General features: G+C 36.6%; 1 long non-coding RNA gene across 1 annotated transcript; it reads left to right on the forward strand.

The window, feature by feature from the left end:
* The first annotated feature begins 3,847 nt into the window (after positions 1-3,847).
* On the forward strand, positions 3,848-6,169 carry LOC146736615 (uncharacterized). Its single transcript, XR_014930864.1, has 4 exons — positions 3,848-3,967; positions 5,041-5,127; positions 5,473-5,551; positions 5,936-6,169. It is a non-coding gene; the product is annotated as an uncharacterized LOC146736615 (long non-coding RNA).
* The last annotated feature ends 749 nt before the right edge of the window (positions 6,170-6,918 follow it).

Below are 6,918 nucleotides of genomic sequence, written 5' to 3' on the forward strand. Positions count from 1 at the left end.
TAAAATAACAATAATATTCATTGTTTCCTTGATAAATATTTGAAAGTAAAACATCAAAATAGTAAAAATAAATGGTTTTACAGTACCAAAGTTGCACAGCCTTGTCTTCTTCAGTGTAATTTAAAGATGTTATAGGCTCTCTGTGTTCCGATTACCACAGGTTACTGAGATGAAAGTTCAATTCATCATATAGCGAAAATAAACAATCTCAGTACGAACCCGCATCGTGGACATGTGACCTCAGTGGTCAACAATCAAATTATCCCAACCATACGTCCACTGTTCTCGTCAGAGGGAAAAGCAGTAACGATTGTACTCTAGTCTTCGATATTTCGGTTGTCTCAGAAAAAACAACACGGCATTCTACGATTGCAACTGTTAGTAAAATGAACGCTGACAATCGCGATAAAAGGACACTGTGTTTTAAGAATGAACCGAACGAATAATAATTGCCAAATTAGAATTCATCCTGACCATGGAGCTAGAAAGATACTCCAAAATGTCTTAAAATACTCGCGTAACGAAAAATTTCTTCTGGCAGCCCCCACCCCGATTTCAAATGGGAAACTCCTCAAAATGCATTCTGTTCACGACTGTTAATTGCGTTAAGTTTTCGAGGAGGCAACCGTAGCGGTCAAAGAAAAGACTCATTAATTCCTAATCATTCAGTCTGTTGAAAGGTTGTCGGAGTATTTGACATAGCGTGAACCACTATGACAACTGCTGTGACTCTGGGTTTCCCCGTAGTTCGTTTTTTTATTGCCGGAAATGTAATTTCATCCGTCATTGGGTGTACGCAAAACAAGGGAAAAATCATATCATTATGACCAGCAATAAATAAACGAACTACATGGAATCCAAGAGTTACAGCACTGCACTATTAAGATTATTTAATTGATACTGAATATTCTAAGATCTACGTGATGTTCAACGGAGTCCCAACTCTTTTGAATGTTAGAGTACACATAGTTTTTTCAACGTATTATAATCCCCCCCCCCTCAAAAGAAAAAAACGAAAAAAAAAACGAAAAAAACAATCTGTTATCTCTTTTCGCTGGGTTTTAAAGCGTTCAATGATCATCCCAATAAGTAAGTAAAACCTAGACGTAAATAGATCTATTGTGAAATAGCCAGTAGAATAAAACAAAATAACTCTTTCCGCACTTCGATATTCGGTTTGGATATACCTGTGCAATTAATGAAATGTGAAAAAAAAACATAATTTAACTTACCAATTTTGACACGGTAGTTTGCTTAGTTCAATATTTTTTCCGCCCGACCTCCGCAAACTGCTGTGTTTTTTTATTACTCGTTGAACAGTTATCAGTAAACCTTGAAACGCCAGCTAGAACAAACCAAAGACACGGAATGTACATTTATCAGTGAAACTATAAAAATAACACTGAATGTGATGATAGTGTGACAAATAGTTCAGACCACACAGTAAATATTTCCTATATTGGAGGGGGGTTTACTATTAGGTAATATTTTAATATGATGATCAAAGCTCTGTGTGTAGTAATAACTTAAGTTCTTATTGAAATAAATTCTACATCTCCGTACTTAGATTCCGTGTATGCCATGGGCGAAGTTCAGAAATATTGGTTACCGCGCCCTCACCGACGTAACTAAGTTTGTGATTGTGGCCACCAGGGGGTAATTTGCATAATAGAAGCCCGGCGAACGTATTATCACCGTTTAGACTCAGATCCCGCCACAAAAATTGCGAATCTCAAAGACCTGCAGAACAATATCTATTCCCATTTAATTATATTACTTTCAATACGATGGTTCCGATTTGCGATTTCCCTCCTAAACATTGTATGTAACCAGCATCGTCATTATATGGGCCCACTACGTAGTTACACAGTAATTCATCGGGCCATTATTTAGTGTATTCGGAATGGCTGGATTTCAGGCTATCCTGTAAAGCAAAAAACAAACATCAATGGTCGTCGACGATACCCAACTGAAAACTAACATTTGGAAACACTAAAACGTTTACTTATTCATTTTAATTCCCATGTTCACGTAATTCCCGTTGGTGGCGCGGTGTGACAAGCAGATAAATAACATGAATTCATTTGAACCATTAAAACATCAATGGTCGTCGACGATACCCAACTGAAAAATAACATTTGGAAACACTAAACCGTTTACTTATTCATTCTAATTTCCATGTTCACGTAATTCCCGTTGGTGGCGCGGTGCGACAGGCAGATAAATAACATGAACTCATTTGAACCACTAAATACACATGTCTCTAACGAATCAGTTTTCAACAGAACATAAGAACACGTTGCAATAAAGTCCATGTCATTGGCGAGGGCGCTGTCCACATCCTGTTATTTACAATGAATCAATCATTTAGTGTTGGCCTGCATGGTGATTCCATCCTACCTGTAAAATATACTGTAAATACTATATTTTAGCTTGGAATCTATTTTTTCTATTTTCGCTGAAGTGATGGTTCAGCGAAAAATAAAATCCAGCGAATATATACATTTTTTCTATATTTTACATTCAAAAAACAATGAAAATACAAAAGCGTCCAAAGCATGTAATTACTGTTTTCATTAAATAATTATAACATTTATAATAACTGGTATCAAGTATAGCAATCATATGTTTAATTTCAGACAAATATAGATTTGCACCCGTTATTTAATTAAATCGTGCGTCTTTGACTATTACTCCACTCATCAGCAATTATATTTGTAGTGACTTGGGTGCCTTCAATTGTGACACTGGACTCAACCATTTGACAAGGGGTTAGCAAAAAAATAAAACGATTTACGATTGTTTGAAATAATAATACACAGGTTATATCTAGTAGACGAACTACTCGTAACCACATAAACCGCATAAACCACATGCTATGTTGTAACAGAAATTGAAACATTTCCTGTAGATTTTTAAGAGCAGGCGAAGTAGTTTCACCTTAACGGTTTTTGCTAACGTGATAATTAGATACACTAATTTAGGTTGGTGTGAACTAGTGCACCTAACTTGATTGTCTCCTCGAGTTGGCGGCAATTTTGCATCTGCAATGACTGAATTTTGTCTTCGTCCGATGTTCTCAACAATCTGAATGGCTTGTTGTTGCAATGTACCAATTTCTCGAAAAAATAGAGCGTGACATCTCCCACAGAGAGATGCCCGTGAATGAAAACAATTACAATGGTAAAAATGGATGTTATCAAACTCTCGGAGAGCATTACAACACAGTCCCTATATCACCATACAGGATTGAACGCTAATGGGTGGGATATAGTTGGACCATTCTCAATTAATTCAGTATTTCATAATGACTACATATATACTATTTCATTCCTACTAATTGTTAACATTTTAAAATAGGCCAAAATAGCGTACCGACAAAGTTGTTCAAATGTGAAATAGTGACCACTCACGTTCAATTTCTTCTTGAGGGCGCTGTCAATATGTGCACGAATAGTGGATGCAGCTAAGCTAGATGGTGGGATGCCGTCGCGGCGGATTAGTTCTAATCCTACCTGTAAAAAGTAAGTTCTATCAAGCCGCTTAGTGCCAAGCCGCTTTATCGCCACCAAGGCGCTGTATTCTGAATAGGTATGTGAATTGACAAAAAAAAGAGAAAAATATATTATTTTAGGCCAACTAGGTCAAAGTATGACAAAAAGTATGTACTTCCCCAGTATATCATGGCATTCATTCGCGCTACCAAAATACATTAAAGTCCATGTCATCAGGGAGGGCACTGTTAAAATAATCACGTCTTTACTAGCAACTGGGTGTGGTGAATATGTGGGCGAAAAATCTCCGCCCTACCTGTAAATGAAATATAGTTATTTTTTCTATCAACCGATTAGTAAAATGTCAGAGTAATGACAAATTTGAAATAAATATATTTTTGTACAAGCACACACAAGAGCATTCACTCACCATTCTCCTGTCAGAATCATACAGCAAGCTGGTCTCCAGTAAGGTAATCTTAACTTTTAGTTTTCAGTCATTTTAGTTCAGCATACTTGCAATCATTTTGCATCATTTCCAATCATGTTGTAGTGTGTATTCAACATCATAAATTGTGTGTTTTTCTCTGTGTAAGGCTCTAATCATTACCTCCAGAAATCGTTATACAGTGTTATACACACATATATATCCATATAATTTACCATAACAGACAACGGAGTTGAAGCCTCTTTATCCTCTCTCTTATTTTGTATACCCCTCTAACCATGTTACCCACTTTTCATTACTTGAAACTTGAAAGGAAAACACTACAATACATCGCAATACAATACAATACAATACAATACAATACAATACAATACCGACAGGGTACCTGGTACACTATATGAAAATACCTATGGCACTTGATTTGTGTTTGTGCGGTAAAGATATGAATATGCAGCATGATTGAGTCATTTATCTGATTCAAGAAACTTATGATATTACGTGCCCATTTTGAATGTATCAGCTCAAATTTTGGACTTGGTGCATTGTTTGTTGTGTTCGTCTCGTATTGAAGAGAGTTTGCGTTCGACCCTACGCCACTTACCCAACGAACATTTATGCAACGTGAGGTTGTTGTTTTACGGCAATGTTTTACTTGCAAAGGGTAACAATTGGCAGGAATGGAACACTATATAGCTAGCCACTATGAAATACTGAATCATTTGAACAAAGGCCAAACCCATTATCTTTCAAAACTGGTGTCGAGAAACGGTTTATTTCACATTACAGTGTGTGGCTTGCATCGGGGATACCAAACACGTTCGGTACTGCGATTGTGTTAACATACATATGCTGTATCTACGACTTCTGTGGCTTACAAAAATGTCAAAGGACTAAGTGAATCAGCTATATCCGCATACAAAGACGCAGAAAATAGTTACCTAGTCAGACGCAAAAACCACGGCTTTCTTTATATAAAAATGTTACCAATACTACATTTATTTTCCTGGTTATTGTAATTATTTTAGTTACTACACTGTTTGGATTCATAATATACGAAATATTCGTAAGGTATTAATTAAGACATATGTTTTTCTACAGTTTTCTCAACATCCCAACAAGTTAATTTGTCGACAATCAAGAGAAAAGAAAATGACAAGCCAAATGTTGTATATTGCATTGACCTTGGTGAGTTTTTGTCTGATATTACGTACATCTGAAACTATAATATTTTAGCATTATATTATAACATTACATGTCTGGAATAATGTTTCAGATGTTATCGAAATATTTGTGTAAATAGCAAAGCGGACCGCTTAGTGCTTCGACATGTACCAACTACAGCATATATCTTAGTGAAAAGACTGTCATATTCGAAACAAAAATAACAAGAAATAAACATTTTATGCAAATTAATTAACTACTTTCATCAACAGCAGTTAAACCGAAATAAGCTTACGACAACTGACTTTTACACCATACAATGTGAGTCTCATACACGTTGTTTACATGCGTTTCTTTGATCATTTTAAGATGCTGGTCTGTGTATTCACAGTCAGTGCCCAAGAGGAGGAACCCTCAGAACCGTTTGAGGAGGACAAACGCGCGGCAGGTTAGTAACCACATTGATGACAATAATTTAATTGATACACATTGGCATGTAGTCTAACATAACATCAGTATTCACGTGCACTACATGTAATAGTACAGTGACTGTCGTAATTATGACGTCTGGTTAGGGAACGACCACACAGAAATGTTAGGTAGTTCAAAACATGTTATACGGCTTATGTGGCAAAATGCGGCCAAGAATTTTCATTTACAAATAAAAATGGTATTGGTGACAACATTTGCATGGAATGAATAGAATTGACGCTTGATCACGAGTCAATACCGAATTGCATTCACCACCATCTGAGCACACTCCGACAACCTCCGTGGCTCAACACAAGGTATGAAAAATCCACTAAGTGATCTTATTCCGTTTCCACCGCAGAACCCAATGTTTGGTTCGATCCAGCTGGTTGCGGAAAGCAATATCCAAAGGCTCCATTTAGATGTGCAGGGGGTTATCGATGTGTCGGATCATGGACGCTCTGTAATGGTCTCATAGCCTGCGGTGACGGGAGCGATGAATGGGGTTGTCAATGATGCACGAGAAACAAACAAACTAAATTGTAATCAATGAGCATATTCCTAATGCAATAAATTAAACATTTGGAGAAATGCACTTATTTTAGTAATATGTTAAAATGTGTGTTTACATGGACAATGTATTCAATAGCTAAAAACACGACTTGTATATATGTTATATTAACAGCAATGTTGCAAAAAAATGTTTCAACCTAATAGAAAAGTAGAAAATGAAACACCGAGCGCATTCAAATCAAAACACTACGGAGTATATGTTCGGGGATAGTAAATAGTAGAAGTGATAATAGACAAACATACCTCTTCATCACGGTTACTCGACAACTATAGTGGTTAATATACACCATAATAAAAAACACTGTGTGAAATATACAACACCAATAATACACATACCTATTTAAACCAAAACATTATATGTTGAATCGAATATCAAATTGCAATATGAGTGACATTTTAAACAATCACAAATAGACATTGTTCTGCCCTACTACCACTACTACTACTACTACTTGTGGTACTCTTGGGTCGGGCGGCGTCCTTTGAGAAGATACATGGGTGCTTTTGCACCTGGCGTCAAGTTTGCTTCGTGGGGTGGCCAGAGCCAAGCTCCGCCGCACATCAAGTTAAGGTACTGTGGTACCATTGCTTCAAGTGAGCATCGAAGAGAAGGCTAAAAAGCCACGTAGATTTCAACAGTTAACCAACGCAATAAATTTCCTAGCCTATATTTTATAATAAAGTTCTGTCCTAACAACCGTGTACAGTAGTATTTTTTTTAGTTAATGTTGTGTGTTTTATTTCTGCTGTGGGATTGGTAGGGGGGTTCGT

The sequence above is a fragment of the Saccoglossus kowalevskii genome, chromosome 11, assembly GCF_978046115.1.
Source record: "Saccoglossus kowalevskii chromosome 11, keSacKowa6.1, whole genome shotgun sequence".
NCBI classification, from domain to species: Eukaryota; Metazoa; Hemichordata; class Enteropneusta; family Harrimaniidae; genus Saccoglossus; species Saccoglossus kowalevskii.